Below are 18,575 nucleotides of genomic sequence, written 5' to 3'. Positions count from 1 at the left end.
GATCCTTTAACCAGGCCAAGAGGTGAGGGAGGCACTGGATGCAGGTGCAGAATTTGGGGATCAAAAAATTCTGCACTCAAGATAAGTGATCTTATAATGCATGTTTTTTTTGTAAAAAAAATTGATTCAAAATAACCATGATCTACAAAATATTCAAGTTTTAAATAAGGACAGAATGTAATCCTGCTATTGTCCAACTCAAACTTACCCGCCTCACCTTGATCCCAGGCCTGTCCGATAGTGTTATTTATTTAATCATTTAATTTTTATAATGTGTGACATTTTTAGTTTGAATGAATTTGTTGCTCTCCTGGTTCCTGGAAGTTTAGGTAGAGTTTACATTATATATCCCATGATATTTGCAATGTCCATATACTAAAAATTATTCACAGACATTTTTCTCCTTAAAGACAATTTTTGTGGCCAAAGTATTTATTTGCTACACTGAGTTTTATTTTACTAGGTGTAGTAGGCATAATAATGGCCTCCCAAAGATGTCCATGTCCCAATTCCTAGAACCTATGATTATGCTTCTTTACATAGCAGATAAGCATTAAGGTTAGCAGAGAGAATTAAGGTTGCTAATCAGCTGACTTTCAGATAGGGAGGTTATCTTAGATTAGGTGAATGAGACCAATGACCAATGTAATCAAAAGGATCATTAAATTTGGAAAGAGAGACAGAACAGTCAGTGTCTTCATGATGTGATGTGAGAATGACTTGACAGGCATTGCTGGCTTTGAGATGACGAAGCCACAGGCCAAGGAAGGTGGGCAGCTTCTAAAGCTTGAAAATGCAAAACAAAACAAAAAAGCAAACAAAGATTCTCACTTAGAGACTCTAGAAAGGAACACGGTCTTGCTGACACCTTGATTTTGGATATTTTGTTCCCCCAAACTGTAAGATAATTAGTTAGCATTGTTTAAAGCCACTAAGGTTAATGAGAATTTACTACTTCAGCAGTAATTAACAAATATAGTTGCTCCTTGGTGTCCGGGGGGGATTGTTTTCAGGCCCTCTGTGGATATGAAATTCCTCAAATGCTGAAGTCCTTGATGTAAAACGGCATGGGTATTATCATATAACCTTTGCATTTCCTCCTATGTACTTTACATCATCTCCAGATTACCTGTAACTCAATGTAAATGCTAAGTAAATGGGTGTTACCTTATATTGTTTAGGGAATAATGACAAAAAAAAACCTGTATATGTTCAGACCAGACACATTTTTTTCCTGAATATTTTCAGATCAACACAGAGGGTCAACTATATCCTAGTTTCAAATCATGAATTGAGCATAAAATTAGTAACACAAAAGACCTAAGCCTACATTTGTTTAATGGAGAAAAAAATGATGAAAACCTCACAACAAGTTACTGAACTTTATATGTTTTTATCATAGAAATGACCAAGGCTCATATGATAACTCTTTCTCCCTCAGAAGGTACTCTGAGCTCAGCATTACATGAATAAGCCATTTATTTCAGATCTGTTGCTTGGAATTTATTGCGAACAGATTCAGTCTTGGATGAGGGTGGAGGGCATATGTCTCCATTCCGTGGTTTCATATCTCCAGGATATTCCTACACCAAAAGCACTTCCTGCATAGAATTGGCAAAGAGTAAATATATACTGTCAGAGATTTATTCTTATGGTTCAAGGTCTAATTCTTCATTAATCAATCACAAACCCCCAAAGTGCTATTCTTAAAAAAAAAAAAAAAAAACAGCAAATTGCTGCCTTGCAAAACATCAAGCTGCCTTCAATGCCTTCAAGTGTCATCTGAGTTCCAGATGTGAAAGATCATAATCCACAATAACCTGAGGTCAAAAATGTACATTCTTAGGATCTGCATTTGCATAGAAAGTGTCAGACTCTTAAGAAGGTAGCAATCTTGGCTGGTCACTTGGCTGGTCAGCCACCAGCTATGAATGTCTGTTACCTGCTCTTCACTTTGCCATTTTTATCCTTGTTGCCTGCTCCAGGTAAGTGGGAGCTGAGAAACAAGAGGGTTGACATAAATTGAGGGTTGACTGTAGTTGATTACTCATTCTTTCTCTAGACCAAATAGACTATTTGAACTGTTTGTTAAAACTAAGCACCTTCCCTTTAACATTGAAGGTACATATAGCTTTAAAGGAGGTTTCAGAGTTTTATGTTTTCATGGCCCAACCTAACAGACCGAAATAACCTGTGATGATCCCATCACTTTTTCTTGGCAAGACTGGGGTGCCTATGTTTCAGGGATAAGTGCCATTTTAATGGAAGTAAAAAGATTAATTTTATTTCAATGATAGAAATTCTGGCTATCTCTTTATAAGTATATCCTTTTATAATTAAATGGAAGAGTTTTGGGGCACCTAGAGAAGCTCATAATATGCTTAGGGCACTTTATACAGTGAACCCTTGCCATAAGTGTGCAATGTGGTCTCTTCACTATTCTCCATCACAACCTTTGGCTTTCAGATGACTTTAGTTTCACCATTCCTTTATTTTGTCCTGGCATGTATTGAAAGAGAAGTTAAAAAAAAAAGACATAGCGCTGAAAGAGAGAGAGAGAGATAAAGAATGGTAAGAAAAGACAGAAGGGATGGAAAAAGGAAGAAGGAAAGGGAGGGGGAAAGGAGAGGGAGGAAAGCAGGGTGGGAGGAATAAAGAAAAGGGAGGGAAGGAAGGAGAGAGGAAAGGAGGGAACAAAGGAGGGAAGGGTAAAGAGGGAAGAAGAGAGAAAGGGTCGTAGATCACATTTCCTTGCTTACTCATGGACAGGACTTGTATTAGTCCTTTTCACACTGCTATAAAGAACTGAGTAATTTATTAAAAAATAAAGGTAGGTTTAATTGACTCACAGTTCTGTAGGGTTGGGGAGGCCTGAGGAAACTTACAATCATGGCAGAAGGCAAAGAGGAAGCAGGCACGTCTTACATGGCAGCAGGAGAGAGAGAGAAGAGGGAAGCACCATTTTTAAACCATCGGATTTCATGAGAACTCACTCACTGTCACAAGAACAGCATGGGAGAAACCGCCTCCATGATCTAATCACCTCCCACCAGATCCCTCCCTTGACATGTGGGGATTACAATTGGAGATGAGATTTGGGTGGAGACACAGAGCCAAACCACATCAGGACTCCAGCAATTCTTTCTCTCACCTGCTGTATCTCTTATTCCCCTCTACTGCATCTATACCAACTAAAAGAAAAACACTTTTTGCACACACAAGAGCTGTCATCTTTTGTGTTTGCCCAGCTTTTCAGGGAAACCCTATGAAAGGGGTGCCTACACAGTCCCCACATCCTACCACCCTTCTTTCCCTCACTGCCACTCAAACCTGACTTCTGTCAATAGGGTCACAATGCCTTCTGCATGACCTCACTCAACCCTGCCTCTGCCCATTGATCTGACCCCTAATTATGTGGTCACTGGAGCTGCTCTCAGCTGTGTTGCCCAAAGGGACATACAGCACACAGCCTGTGGAGGGTGGAGGAACCAACTGCAAGGTGGGTTTCCAGTAGGGCCAACTGGGGTTAGAGAAGGGGTGGGAGGCAATAAAGAGGATTGCTTTCAGGGTGTAAGTGTAGGAGACAGGAATGTAGACAACAGATTTCAGCCCCCACTTTACTTTCTAGTGGTATTATTATTAATATTATTATTATGATTATCAGTATTATTATCACCATCATTATTTGCTGTGGTTTGAGTGTTTGTGTCTCTTCCCCAAAATTCATGCTGAAATCTAATCCCCAATGCAATAGTATTAAGAAGTGGAACCTTTGGGAAGTGATTAGGTCATGAAGGCAGAGCCCTCACAAATAGTTAAGACCCTTATAAAAGAGGTCCTAGAGAGCTCCCTTGCCTTTTCTACCTTGTGAGTGTCCAGTTAGAAGCCACCTTCTGTAAGGAATGGGCTCTCACCAGACACCGAATCTGCCAGGGTCTTGATCTGGGACTTCCCAGCCTCTGTGAGTGATGCGTTTCTATTGTTTATAAATGACTCATTCTAAGGTATTTTGTTATAGCATCACAAATGGATTAGGACATATTCATCATCATCATCATTACTATCAGAAAAATACTATTGTTGAGGCCAAGGGAGCAAAACCCTCACAGGCTCTGTGTTAAATTGTGTGACTTATTTAAAATATTTTACCAGAAATATTACTTTTATTCTGGGTCAGGATCACTAAACAAAAATAGATATCTATATAGTAAAAGATTCAAATACTGACTGAAAGTTTCAAAGTGGAAACATTTAATCTCTACGTTTGCCCTGGACCAAGGGAAAATGTCAGAAACATACTTACTTCATTTACTGAGAGTTTCATGGAGTTGTCTAAGGACAGAGGTAAATAAGGAGCAAGAATGAAGACTTGATCTCAGGCTGAGTAAGGGGCTGGAGGAGGCCACTTTTGCACAGAGACACTGAAGATAGGCAGATTAGAGCATCCTCACCAGACCCCCTCCCAACCCAGGGGGTGATACATGGGCTAAAATATTAAAGAAATTGTTCACTGATACCCTCACTTTGTTCCAAAAATAATTTGACGTTATCCTTGCGTGATGAGGATTTTCTAATAGATGGATGAATTTGTACACTCCCCAAGAGTGGGTAAGCAGGAAAACCCTCTCAGCATCTCCTCCCAGAAGAATGTTTACCTGTGACAATGCTGTTTCTTTTAGGATGCAATTGTGGATGGTATGTAATTAGAAGTAAAAGTGTGTTTAACCTTAGTGTAAAATCAGAAATGCATACTTATTGAATTGCTGACATGACTTCCCAGTGGAAGAAGGTGTTACTGTTTCTGAAGTCTTTTCCTACCATAATCTTTGGGCTGAAAGAGAAAACTGGGACTAGCTAGAAAGATAAGCCAGTGCCAACAATGATCTCTGTGTCCTAGGAGAACCCTGTGATTGGTCAATGTGTTGTTGTCAATTTCTAGGGTGGTGATGGGGAGGACATTAGAGAGACAGTGATCAACTCCAAGGCTTTAACTAAGCCTGCAGCAGAGAAATTTGTGGTTACTAACAAAGGAGTTTCCTTAGGGACAGGGTAGCAATATACCCAGATTGTCTGGGGGCCGTCCAAGTTTATGTCTGTTGTTCCAGTGTAACCATCAATAACAGGCCCCTAAAAAATGTTTCTGTTTGGGTTATAAATTATTTGGTGAGCTTGCTTAGGGAGCACTGAACTTCACCCACTTGACCCACCGTGACCCACCTGATGCAGACTTTCTCCCTTTGTTAGGGAAGTGCAATTCAGACAACCTTTTATGCGTGACCCTGTTCATTCTCTAAACCTCAAGCTCTTTTGCTGTCAAACACACAGAACTAGTTTATCTCACTAGAGATGTGTTCCTTTACTTAAAAAGTATTATCTTTCTTTTTTAGCAAGAAAGACTGTAAAATAAGCAAAAGTTTTGATTGTGGATCGTTCAAATCCCAGCTCAATCACTAGTTGTATAACCTGCATTGACTTGCTCAGAGGAAATGCCTATCTCATATAAAAGTTATGTCAACTAAGATACCACTTTCAAGATTCATGGTGCATGATAGGTGTTCAAGAATGTTCATTCTTACTGGAGTGACAGAGGAGTTTCTATATTATTTTATTAAATTATGTAATCTTAAGTTATGCTAACATTTAATAAGTGAAATTCAGTGTGTTCCTACAATTTTAGGCCTTATCTAAGAACATCTTTCTCCCACACCCAAAATGGCCAAAGTTTCCCTACCAGCCTCTAATTCCATGGGCGCTAAAAGGCAAAGTTGTCCTTATTAAGTTTTAAATTTTAGAGATGTTTTTGAGACATTCCAGGCCTTATGGAGGAAAGTAGTGTCTTGTGTGATTTCAGGTATACAGAAGTTGACTTAAAAGTTCCTCTTACAGGTTAGGTTCATTTGCATTTCTCTAATGACCAATGATGATGAGCTTTTTTTCATATGTTTGTTGGCTGCATAAATGTCTTTTTTTGAGAAATGTCTGTTCACATCCTTCGCCCACTGTTTGATGGGGTTGAAACTCTTGTGGTGATCCTAGTTAAAACACAACTCTGTGTGGATAGGTATTGGGTAGCAATTGACTCCTCCTAAGATTTTTTTTTTTTTTTCTGAGATGAAGAGTACAAAGTTGACACTATAGCCATCACCAAATAAACAGGAGACACTGGAGCTTTGAAAGGTTGAATTATTTGCACAAGATCACTCAGTTGAAGAATGGCAGAGCAAAAGCTTTGAAACCGGGGTTATCTGACTTTAGAGCTCTTTTATTCTTAGGTACAAAAAAAACAATTGTCTCTATTTTTGCAAAGACCACAGCTTACGTCAGAGCTTGGCTGATTTCTCTGATGTCTACATCTCAGCAACAATCTACCTTTTGGCTTCTCAACACATACTGATTATTAATGTAGGGTGACCACTGTTAGAGAGGTTGAAAGATATGCATTCCTGAGTTTCCTCCCTGCTTTCCTTCCTTCTTTTCTTCCTTCCTTTCTGCCTTAGTCCATCTGGGATGCTATTAAAAGTAATATAAACAAAGTGGCTTATAAAGAACAGAAGTTTACTTCTCACAGTTCTTGAGGCTGGAAGTCCAAGATCAAGACACCAGCATAGGTGTCTGGAGAGAGGTCGCTTCCTTCTCTGTATTGTCACGTGGTGAAAGGTACTAATGAGCTCCTTCAGGCCTCTTTTTATAAGGGCAGCAATCCCATCACAAGGGCTTCAGCTCCATGACTTAATCACCTCCCCAAAGCCTGCACCTTGTAATATCATCACCACCTTGGGGGTTGGCATTTCAACAGATGAATGGGGAGACACAAATATTCGAACATTTAGACCACAGCACTTCCTTACCTCCTTCCTCCCTCCATCCATTTATTCATTCATGTATTGATTCTTTCGTTCAAGTTCCATTTGTTTAAACAAATACGTGAGTACCTCGTCTCTGCTAGGTACTGCTCAGGGGCTGAGGAAGTAAGGTAACAGACAGTGCCTGTTACTTTAGAAGCTCACAGTGTGGAGAAGGAGTGAGATGTAGAAACAATATAAAGCAACACAGATGTGGAGGGGAAAGAGACAAGGAGGAATTTCAGTGTTCTACCTTGTATATTTTCTGCTCTTTAATTCCTTTACCATAAGAATGCATTGCACTACATGGATTAAGAAATTCTTTGGCCCCTAATGTGTCACCTAGTTGTAATCTATGCAAAACATTGACATGGTAATAGCCTGCCTAGAATTATCTCTTTTAACCAGGTAGCAAAAAAAAAAAAAAAATCAAAAATTGAACTCAACAAAGGAAAAAAGGTAATTTCCATTTACAGCATTTCTTCTCCTTTTTTAGCTTCTAAAATGGGTGGTTTTCCAAAAAAAACATATGTTCTCATTTATAAGTGGGAGGTAGGCTATGAGTACAAAAAGGCATACAGAGTGATATGATGGATTTTAGAGACTCAGAAGGCGGCAGGGCTAGGGATACAAAACTACATATTAGGTACAATGTACTCTACTCAGGTGACAGGTGTACTAAAATCTCAGAATTCATCACTATATAATTCATCCATGTAACAAAAAACTATCCGTACCCCAAAACCTACCAAAATTTGAAAAGAAGAGAGAGAATTTAACCTCTCTTTAATGACTCATGAAGCACTTTCAGATCTGAAATAATGTAATGTCAGTGGTTTTAAATATTGGTTTATTTAGTCTGTAGATGTGTGGAAACAGGCAGTTGACAAAAGAACTCAAAATGCAATTTTAATCAAAATGCAATTTTAAAATAGCTGCCCTTACATGGTCTGGCATTAAAAATAAACTTTTTTATAGAATGGAAAAAACAAAAAATTTTAAAGGGTGGTTTTATTTGTATTTCCGAAAAGAAAGTTGATAGATGCAGGGACATGAAATGAATGAGGATAAATGAATAAATGGATGAATCCTCAAAATCACTATTTTATAATAATTTATTCTGGGGGAAAAAAAGGTACCAAACCTCAGAGCTATAAGCAGAAATGAAAATCCACCAGAAAATGCAAAATTACTGTGAAGCCCTTCTATTTGAACAGGAGGAGACTTGGATCTGTAATCATGAGTCCACAGATGGAACATTCTCAGCTTACACCCATGCCATAATTTGAACATTTGAATCAGGAATGCAAGCTTTTTCTCTCTAGTTGAATTGTTGTTGTTGTTATTCTTCTTCTTTTTAAATTTTGCAGTGATTTACTTTAAGTGGAGTCATTTGCTCTTGACAAGAAGCATCACTACTAAAGGATGCTTTATTTTATTTCTGAAAGACATTTGCAGGTAGCTCAGCAGATCTCTTTAGTCGTTTTTGCATCACGCCGTTCTGTGCTTAGCCACATACATGCAGAAATTGGCTAAAATGAAACAAAAGTGCAATAAAATGCTGCTTCTGGATTTAAGTATTAGTTACCCAAAATTATTTCAAAAATGATCCATTTACTCTATGTATGTTCATTTTTTAAAATTTCACCTTACTTTAGATACAGTAGGTACATGCGCAGATTTGTTATATGGGAATATTGTATTATGCTGTGGTTGTGAGTATGTATCTCATTACCCTGGTACTGAACATAGTACCAGATAGGTAATTTTTTAACCCAACTCCTCCCTCCACCCTCTAGTAGTTCACAGTGTCTATAATTCCCATATTTATGTCCATGTCTTCTCAATGCTTAGCTCTTATTTATAAGTGAGAACGTGCAATATTTGGTTTTCTATTCCTGTGTTAGTTTCGCAGCTGAATTCAAACTCATTCCCAGATCACTTGTCCTCCTCAACTGATGTACACTGAAGAAAGGGCCACCTTCAGGCTGTAAGGCCGTCGTATAATCCTGACCACTCATTTCCCATCATGAGACTGCTGTTCCTTCTCTTTCTCCTTCTTGGATGTCTGATACAAACAGCCTCAGGTAAGCTACAAGTCCACCTGGAGGATGATGAGGTGGATGCCCTTGGAGCTGACGTAGGCCAAATTGATTCATCAGCCAAGGATGCACTGAAATATGGAATAACTGAACAGCTGCATAGCTGAGAAAAAGCACAGCATGTACAATAAATTTCATTTTACAAATCAGGAGAGAGAAGCTTAAAGAAATTTAAAATTTTTTCCCAAGATTACCTTCATCTAGTTGTTGCAATAGATACCAGACATAACTAACAATTGTGATAGATAACATTAATAGTAGGCATCACAGCTTACTAACCATTTCCATGTGAACCAAAGCAACGGCAACGACAACATTAATACTAATAACAAATAATGCTGACCACTTTCTCTTTACCAGACATCACAGCAAAGATGTGTTGTGTTTTAACATGTTATCTCCCATGTACTTCTCATAACAATATTTCTGGGGCAGGTATTTTTAGCCCTGCCTTACGTATGAGACTAAGAAATGGCATCACTTGTCCAAAGTCAAAAGGATTATATGTGGTGAAGCCTAGATTCAAGCTTAAAGTTGGTTTCATTCCCAAGATTATGCTCTTACCAAATACTCAACAATACTTGAAAATAGGTTTACTTATTAAATTATATACAAAAAGGAACAGTTTTAAATATGTGTATGTCCCATGCAACACTTGGGACAAGCTTATACTACAAGATTATTCATTGTTTATCTGATATTCAAATTTAACTAGAGGTCTCACATTTTCCTGGCAACCTTTTGCATATGTTAGCATGGGCCAGGTTATGATATGGCGAAAACAACGTTCAAATCTTGGTATCCTAAAAGAGCAAAGATTTAATTCCCACTTCTGTTACAAATGCATCATGGTCACAGGGCTGCACTGCCTACTGTAGTTGCTCAGCCCCCACTGGTAGAGCGGCCACCACCTTGACAACTGCTGGCCACTGCAAAGGAAAGAGCTCTGAGGTTCTCCCACTTGCAGGTAAGGGCTTCAACCCTGAAAGGACACATTTCTTCTGCTCAAAATTTATTACCCAAGCAAGTCTCATGGGCACTTCCTAACAAAAGATAGGGAGGCAATCCTACTTGGTATCAAGAAAATAGAGAGCCAGATCTATTTGGTGAACAGCCTAACAGCCTGATTGTGAAAGATAGATGATTGTTGATAGATGACATAGATAGATGATAGATAGACAGATGGTTAATAGAATATAGATGATAGAGGTTAGATTACATAGATGATAGACAGATACATAGCTATAGATATGGATGTAGATACAGATATGAACGTATACCCGTATCTGTATATGTGTCTTCCTTTTGAGACATTAGGAGCGTCTGTGACTCACATAGGAAAACCTGGTTGCCAATAAGTATAGTTGCGGTGGATGGAGCATGAATTAGAAACCAAGTTTCCTAATCCTAGTTAAGTATGCTTTCCATCACAATGCCATGCCTTTAAGAGACGTAAACTCTAATGGAAACACTTCATACTCACTGTTTTCTTATGGTTGTTGGTCATTCTCTCTCTGGCTCTCTAGACCTGCTCTCTTTAGGACTAAGGTCAACCTCCTGCCTGTCTTGTCATTCTCTTTCCAGCCTAGCTCACTGAGCGTAGGAAGGCAGGTGCCTACTCCATGCCTCGGCTTTGGCATTGAAAGGATCACAAACTATGAAAGAATTCACACTTCACAGAATACGGAAGGCGCACCGTATTCAGGAATCAGAATACTCAGGACATCACTCTAGTTATCTATTCATTAAATACTTATTGACTAATTCGTACTCAATACTTGTAAAGTTTTGCCCTGTCAAGAAGAAGCAAGGCACTTTAGAAAGCTTTTATGGAGAGCATGTGGAAGGAAGTGAATTTTATATTCCTATATATTCTGACACAGTCAGAAGAGACTACTACAGCAGTCAGTGAGCTTTTCCTGTAAAGGACCAGGTAGTGAATTCTTTGGACTTTGTGGACCATGTGATCTCTGTCATAATAACTCATCTCTGCCTGTGTATGATGAAAGCAGCCATAGATAATGTGTAAATAAATAAGCGTGGCTGTTGTCCTCTAGAACTTTATTTATGGACACTGAAATTTGAGTTTCATATAATTTTCATGTATCACCAAAAATTTGGTTTTGAATTTTTTAAAATAATTTAAAGATGTAAAAACTGTCCTAAGTTCACACGTCATACCAAAAGAAGCAGAGCTAGTTTTGCCTGTGGACTATCGTGTGCTAAAGAAGATTAATTCTAGTAACGTTTTTTAAACAGGATTTTACTTTTTTGCTTCTTTCCCCCTTCTTCCCTTATAGGATATGAGAGAAAGGATAGATTCCATGGATGTGAACACATGGGTGGTGTCTGCAGGCACCAAAACACCCACGGCTGCTCTATCCTCCCTGCACAGTGCAAAAGCCGGTACAAACACTGCTGTAGGCTGTAGCTGCAACAGCTGGAGTGGCCTCAGGGTAGCCCAGGAGAACCACAGCCTCTGACTTCTGCTTAATAAAGGCATCACCACTCATGTGGACCCTCTTTCTGAGAACATGTTTAACTTTTAGGCCATTGGACCAGAGACGGGAGAATGTAGAATCTGGGTTTGGTCACGCCACTAACTCCCTGATTGATTTTTGGATAAGGCCTTTCTTTTCCTAGATTTCAGTTTCTTCACCTCTAACCACTGAAATGGGTATTCTCTAAGACACCTGTATGCTGTTTATATGTCTGTGACTCTATGGATTTTTGGATGAAGGCTGTGTGTGTGTGTGTGTGTGTGTGTGTGTGTGTTGGTTGGCTATAAGTTAAAAAGTCACAGAGGTTTTATTTTTGTTTTTGTTTTTAAGACAGGGTCTCACTTTGTCTCCCAGGCTGGAGTGCAATGGTGAAATCATGGCTCACTGCAACCTCAAACTACCGGGCTCAAGTAATTCGCCTACCTTAACCTCCCTAGGAGCTGGGACAACAGGCATGCTCCACCATGCCTGGCTAACTTAAAAAAAATTTTTTGTAGTGATCTCTCTGTGTTGCCAGACTGACCTCAAACGATTCTCCCATCCAAAGTGCTCAGATTACAAAAGTGAGCTACCACACTCAGCTCTCACAGAGATTTTGTTCTCACTTGTTTTTATCCTTGCCCCTTAACAGCTCTTGGGTATCAAGTGATGAATCCCAGTTGATTATTAAACAGCTAGGAAAATAAGTTGGCCTTCTACAGAAATATTTAACTTGGCACTTAGGCATTAACACATAGAATCAGAACTCAGACATTACTGAAATCAACTCATTGATTTACAGAAGATCAAGATTTAGAGAGACAGGGATTATTTTCTTCTCTCCAAAGGCATCTTTCCAAATATCAAGATTTCTTTAGAACCATTTTCTTAGAACCCAAGGAATTGTTTTCAGCATAGATAAGATCAAATTTTACAGTGGAAGACTGCTGATTAGACTGGAAAGTCCAATATTCAGCAGTAACTTAATGTCTCCCATTTTGAAACAGTCCAAAAACAATTTCTTAATCATCTTTTCTCTTAGCAGCTTCCTTTATTGTACCAAATTGAACTCTCATACACCATTGATGGGAATGCAAAATAGTATGGCTACTCTGGAAGACAGTTTGGCAGTTCCTTGTGAAGTAAAATATACACTTACCTAATGACTCAACAATCCCTCACATGGGTATTCATCATAGAGGAATGAAAATGTATGTTCAAACTGAAAACATGTATGTAAATGTTTATAGCAGTTCTATCAATAATTGTCCCAAATTGTAAGCAACACAGCTGTCTTTTGACCAGTGAATTGACTGTAGAACATCATGTAATGAAAGACTACTCAGTAACAAAGAGGAATAAATGATTGATGCATACAATAACTTGGATGACTCTTAAAGGGCTGTTGCTGAATTAAGGAAGCCAGACATAAAGGCTACAGATTGCATGACTCCATTTATATGACACTAAAGGCAAAACTGTGAGCTCAGAAACCAGATCAGTGGCTGTCGGGGTTTCAGAGTCACAGGAAGGGTTTGTCTGTAAATGGTGATATGGTTTGGCTGTGTCCCCACCCAAATATCATCTTGAATTCCCATGTGTTGTGGGAGGGACCCAGCAGGAGGAAACTGAATCATGGGGGCAAGTCTTTCCCATGCTGCTCTCCTGATAGCAAACAAGTTTCATGAGATCTGATGACTTTAAAAAGGGCAGTTTCCCTGCACAAGCCCTCTTCTCTTGTCTGTCACCATGTAAGTCATGCCTTTTGCCTTCCACCATGACTGTGAGGCCTCCTCAGCCACGTGGAAGTGTAAGTCTAATAAACCTCTTTCTTTTGTAAATTGCCTAGTCTCGGGTATATCTTTATCAGCAGTGTGAAAATAGACTACTACAAAGAAACTGGGGGTGAAAGCAACGTTCCATATAGAAGTGTGGCAATGAACACAGAGCTCTGCATATGCAAATCCTTCAGAACTCAAAACCACAAACTTTGAATTTTACTATATAAAAAGTAACCTGATGGGAAGAAAAATGAAATGCAGATTGTGACAAATAAATCCAACTGTATTAAAAAAATTAATGATATGACCACACTGATATGGTTAGGTGTTTTGTCCACACCCAAATCCCACCTTGAATTATAATCCCCATAATCCCCATATCCACATTTCCAACTAGGTAGAGGTAATTGAATCATGGGACTGGTTTCCCACATGCTGTTCTCATGATAGTGAGTGAGTTCTCACAAGAGCTGATGGTTTTATAAGGGACTCTTCCCCTCTTGCTTGGCATTTCTCCTTCCTGACACCTTGTGAAGAAGGTGCCTTTCTTCCCTTTTGCCTTCTGCCATGATTGTAAGTTTCCTGAGGCCTCCCCATCCATGCAGAACTGTGAGTCAACTAAACCTCTTTCCTTTGTAAATTACCCAGTCTCAGGTATTTCTTCATACCCGAGTGTGAGAACAGACTAATACACATACTAAAGTGGAAGGGGAAGAAAGGAATTGACTTAAGTAACTTTGAAAGACTGTTTTGATTGAGTACTACAAAGATGAAAAGGCTTTATATTGTCTTTCATCTGCACTGCATCCCAATTGTTAGATTTGTTTCTAACAGCAGTTGTGTTACCAATTTTAAAACAATGTGTATCCTAATGTTGAACAAATAAAAAATACTATAAATAATAAGAGGCAGTTTTAGAAAATGGGTTATACGTAAGGAAGTGGGAAAGGCAGAATGAACACTGTGATTTTGGGTTGCAGTTGAAGATATTAATGTGGAGCATGGATTTAAAAAAAAATGTATACATGGATATATAATATATATATTTATATACACACGCACACACATGTGTGAGTGGATAAATTAATATTCACATGTATGTTTCCTAAATCTAACCTCTTATGAAAACAAGAAACACTGACATCTCAGTAGCAATGAGTATACCTGGTGCTCAGGTCTTGGTTTCTAAGTACTATGTTTCAGTAAATGGACCCAGAATCCTTAAAGAACCAATTCATGGTCTTGATTTCTAAGTACTATGTCTCAGTAAGTGGACCCAGAATCCTTAAAGAACCCATTCATGGTCTTGGTTTCTAAGTACTATGTTTCAGTAAGTGGACCCAGAACCCTTAAAGAACCAATTCATGGTCTTGGTTTCTAAGTACTATGTTTCAGTAAATGGAAGTTGACCCAGAATACTTAAAGAACCAATTCATGGTCTTGGTTTCTAAGTACCATGTTTCAGCAAATGGAAGTGGATCCAAAATCCTTAAAGAACCAATTAATGGTCTTGATTTCTAAGTACTATGTTTCAGTAAGTGGACCCAGAATCCTTAAAGAACCAATTCATGCTCTTGATTTCTAAGTAGTATGTTTCAGTAAGTGGACCCAGAATCCTTAAAGAACCAATTCATGGTCTTGGTTTCTAAGCACTATGTTTCAGTAAATGGAAGTGGACCCAAAATCCTTAAAGAACCAATTCATGGTCTTGATTTCTAAGTACTATGTTTCAGTAAATGGACCCAGAATCCTTAAAGAACCAATTCATTCCAGTACTGGGGCAGAGAAAATATAAGATAAACATGGAACACCTTGTAATGTCAGAAAGTCAGGAAATGCTCAAAAAAAAATAAATAAATAAATAAAAGAGAGCATAAAGGCAAAAGAAACCTGAAAGAGCTCCCAATGGCCAAACTTGAGCCAACCTAATAAAAATTAAAGTTTTGAGTTATAACCCAAAGGATAAAATAAATACTCATGAGTCATATTTGATATGAACAAATAACCAAATCAATAAGGGACAGCTCTTCATTAATGAATGATTAATAAAGGAAGGGGCGATGAGGAAATAGAAAATTAACAGTAAAACAAAACACTAATAATTACTACAGGCAAGATCCATCATTAAAGAGTGAAAGTTTAAGCAGAAATAGGATATTTGCATAATTGCAAAGTATCTCCCCCAAGTTATTTAGTACTTTCAAAGAGAAACAATAGCTATGTAGAGAAAAATCCTAGCAGACACCACATTAACCAAGAGATTAGCCATTTTGTGAAAGCATTTTTCTAAGATTCCAAAAACTAAAAAGTGCTCAAAAACAAAAGGTTGAGGGTAGTAGGTCAAAGTGACACAAAGGTTAACAGAAAGAGCTCCTGATGGCCAAAGCTAGAATATTTGAGCAACAACAAAAAAAGTATCATAGTCTTGGATTATTAACTGATGTATAAAATAATATCCATAAGTTTATGTCGATATAAATAAGTGATTCAATAAATAAAGGAGAAGTGACAAATTTCCCATACAGAAAAATTGCAAATAACTTATGTAGATACAGCACTTTGAGGAAGTGGAGTCTAATTCCCTACACCTTAAGCGTGGCCTAAGCTTAAGGACTTGCTTCCAAAGAGTACAGCGTGGAGCAAGTAACTTCCCTGGAGTTAGACCATTTTCCTGATGGACAGATAAACCGTTCTGACAGAGCATGCTGTGAACCAAGTTCATAGGCACCAAAAATATTCAAAATCCTGTAATAATCCCTGTAGACAGACAGTATAGGAAGCCAGTGCCAATGAAAAAACAATTGGAGAAGTTAATATTTGTATGTTTACCTGGATATCCCTACTGATTGTTCATTTGCAAACCTATGCTAAATTTTCTTTTCTTTTCCTTTTTTTTTTGAGACGGAGTCTCGCTCTGTCGCCCAGGCTGAAGTGCAGTGGCAAGATCTCGGCCCACTGCAAGCTCCGCCTCCCGGGTTCAAGCCATTCTCCTGCCTCAGCCTCCCGAGTAGCTGGGACTACAGGCGCCCGACACCACGCCCGGTTAATTTTTTGTATTTTTAGTAGAGACGGGGTTTCACTGTGTTAGCCAGGATGGTCTCAATCTCTTGACCTCATGATCCACCCTCCTCGACTTCCCGAAGTGCTGGGATTACAGGCGTGAGCCACCGTGCCCGGCCCCTGTGCTGAATTTTCTGTAGTTGCTCATTGATTGAGACCTGACCAATGGTTCCGTTTGTTAGTCCTCACGCTGTCAGTGAAACTCTTCTTTTCCATGTGATTATTTACGTGTTGGCTGCATGTTAGTGTATCTCATCTTTCTTTTTGTCCTCCATCTTCCGGGGCACCTTGCGGTATTTTCTGTCTCCATCCTCCCACCCCAAACTTGCGTTGTGAATTACAGAAAGCAATGGTCATCTCTAAGCTAACTCCCACACCAGAGCAGGACACAGACGCTCGTAGTAGAGGGAAGACTTGCTCAGGACACTACAGCTGATGCCGAGACCTGGAAAAGAAAAGTGGCCAAGGAAGACACACAATAATCATACCGGCCCCAGGACTCCAGCCTTGCAGCATAAGCCTCTGACCTGCATCTGGAATTCCTACCTCTCAACAGACTTCTGCCTACATCTCTGCGTGGGACTGACTACTTTGGGTAGTCTCTCTGGACAGCTGTGCCTTCCACCTCCATATCCCAACACGGCAATGCTCCCAGCACTGTACACCCTCAGTAGGTTCCTCCTACTCAGCACAATACCCACTGCAGGGGGTCCCAAGCCCAGCTCTGTCCTCACATCTCCTCCCCAAACTGTAGTAAATTCTTTCATATCTACTCTCCCTTCCATGCAGATAAAGTGTTGCCAAACCACTGAAAGAAAAATCTTAGACTGCGTGATCTTAGGCAAGTTATTTAACCTAGCTGAGTTTCGGTTTCTACATCTGTGAAACGGAGTTTATAAACCAAAATGGGTTTAAGGATTAAATATGTTATGTGAATAAAATGCTTTGCAAACTTTAAAACATAATATAAGTTTAATTATAATTTTCTCCTAACCGGTGCCTATCCCTTCATGGGAAACATAACTTTCTTTAATCATTCCTGATGATAATAATCAATTATGTGGACTTGAGTAATGTTTGCTCTCATTTGGACTAAAGGAGCCATGCTTCACATCCCGCACCTGTGTTCCTTGCCGGGCTCCTCCATCAGCTTCTCCTTATTTTACAGCAGACAGTGAAAGCTCTGCAGGGTCCTCTGAAAGGCTCACAATTCGGTGTTCCGCGCTTCAGACAGATCCCACCTCTAAGGTAGCAGGGTCTTTCAAAATGGAGTGCCCTAGTGATACCTGAAAAATGGAAAGATGTTTGTATGAAGCCAAAAGTCTGAGGAGGAAAGCAGGAGAGATCACCATGCAGATGGAATCTCCACCTTTCCCAGCTAAACACTAACAGCAAGTGGGTTTGATTCCAAGGCCTCAGCCTCTCCTCCCTTCACCCTCTCAATCTCCCATAAGTTCCCATTGTTATTAGTATAGCTACTGACCAAATCATCTTTCCTCCCTTGGGAATAAACAGGCGTTGGTTCATGTGTCAGGGGTGCAGTACGATCAATACCTATCTCCTGGTCCATCTCTCCCGGCACCCCTGCTGTCCTACCCCACATGACCTGGCCCAACTCTCACAGTCTGTTAAGACGGAAGCCCTGTTCAGGCAAACTGAAGTCATCACTGTGATGAGTGGCACCAGGTCTCTGGTCAGGGCAAATACAAAGAATCTTTGTCTCCACCCCAGTTTATACTGATCACATGAGTCAATAGATTTGGTCCTCAAATCACCCAATTCATTGGGGGAAAGCAGAAGAGTAGAAGATAGTGACCTAACAGGACTTTTTTTTTTTGAGAAGGAGTCTTGCTCTGTCGCTCAGGCTGGAGTGCAGTGGCGCGATCTCTGCTCACTGCAAGCTCCGCCTCCCGGGTTGTCGCCATTCTCCTGCCTCAGTCTCCCCAGCAGCTGGGACTATAGGCGCCCGCCACCACGCCCGGCTAATTTTTTTGTACTTTTATTAGAGACGGGCTTTCACCATGTTAGCCAGGACGGTCTGGATCTCCTGACTTCGTGATTCGCCTGCCTTGGCCTCCCAAAGTGCTGGGATTACAGGCGTGAACCTCCGCGCCCGGACCTTAACAGGACTTTTAACATCATGAAGACACAGCAGACAGTTACAAAGGAATTTCTTTTACCTTTTCAGTAAGTTATTTTGGGGTGTAGTGATGACCTCTAAGTAGCCCCCTAATCCTTAACCTTCCAACTGTTGTTGACTTAGGGAGAGGAAAAAGCACAATAATAAGAAGAAGAAAGGGCCATGATGTT

At 39.6% G+C, this 18,575-nt stretch overlaps 1 protein-coding gene and 1 long non-coding RNA gene across 3 annotated transcripts in view; both read left to right on the top strand.

Moving 5' to 3' along the window:
* LOC134761888 (chitobiosyldiphosphodolichol beta-mannosyltransferase-like) overlaps positions 1 to 18,575 on the top strand; it is a 966,630-nt gene that overhangs the window by 643,553 nt on the left and 304,502 nt on the right. The window lies entirely within an intron of this gene.
* On the top strand, positions 1,869 to 11,456 carry LOC129047600 (uncharacterized). Of its 2 annotated transcripts, none has more exons than XR_008509373.2 (3): positions 1,869 to 1,985; positions 8,750 to 8,929; positions 11,245 to 11,456. It is a non-coding gene; the product is annotated as an uncharacterized LOC129047600 (long non-coding RNA). The 2 variants fall into 2 exon arrangements; XR_008509374.2 differs by lacking the exon at positions 1,869 to 1,985 and adding an exon at positions 3,398 to 3,499.

Source organism: Pongo abelii, chromosome 7 (genome assembly GCF_028885655.2).
Source record: "Pongo abelii isolate AG06213 chromosome 7, NHGRI_mPonAbe1-v2.0_pri, whole genome shotgun sequence".
NCBI classification, from domain to species: Eukaryota; Metazoa; Chordata; class Mammalia; order Primates; family Hominidae; genus Pongo; species Pongo abelii.
This window is presented reverse-complemented; position numbering and strand designations above follow the sequence as displayed.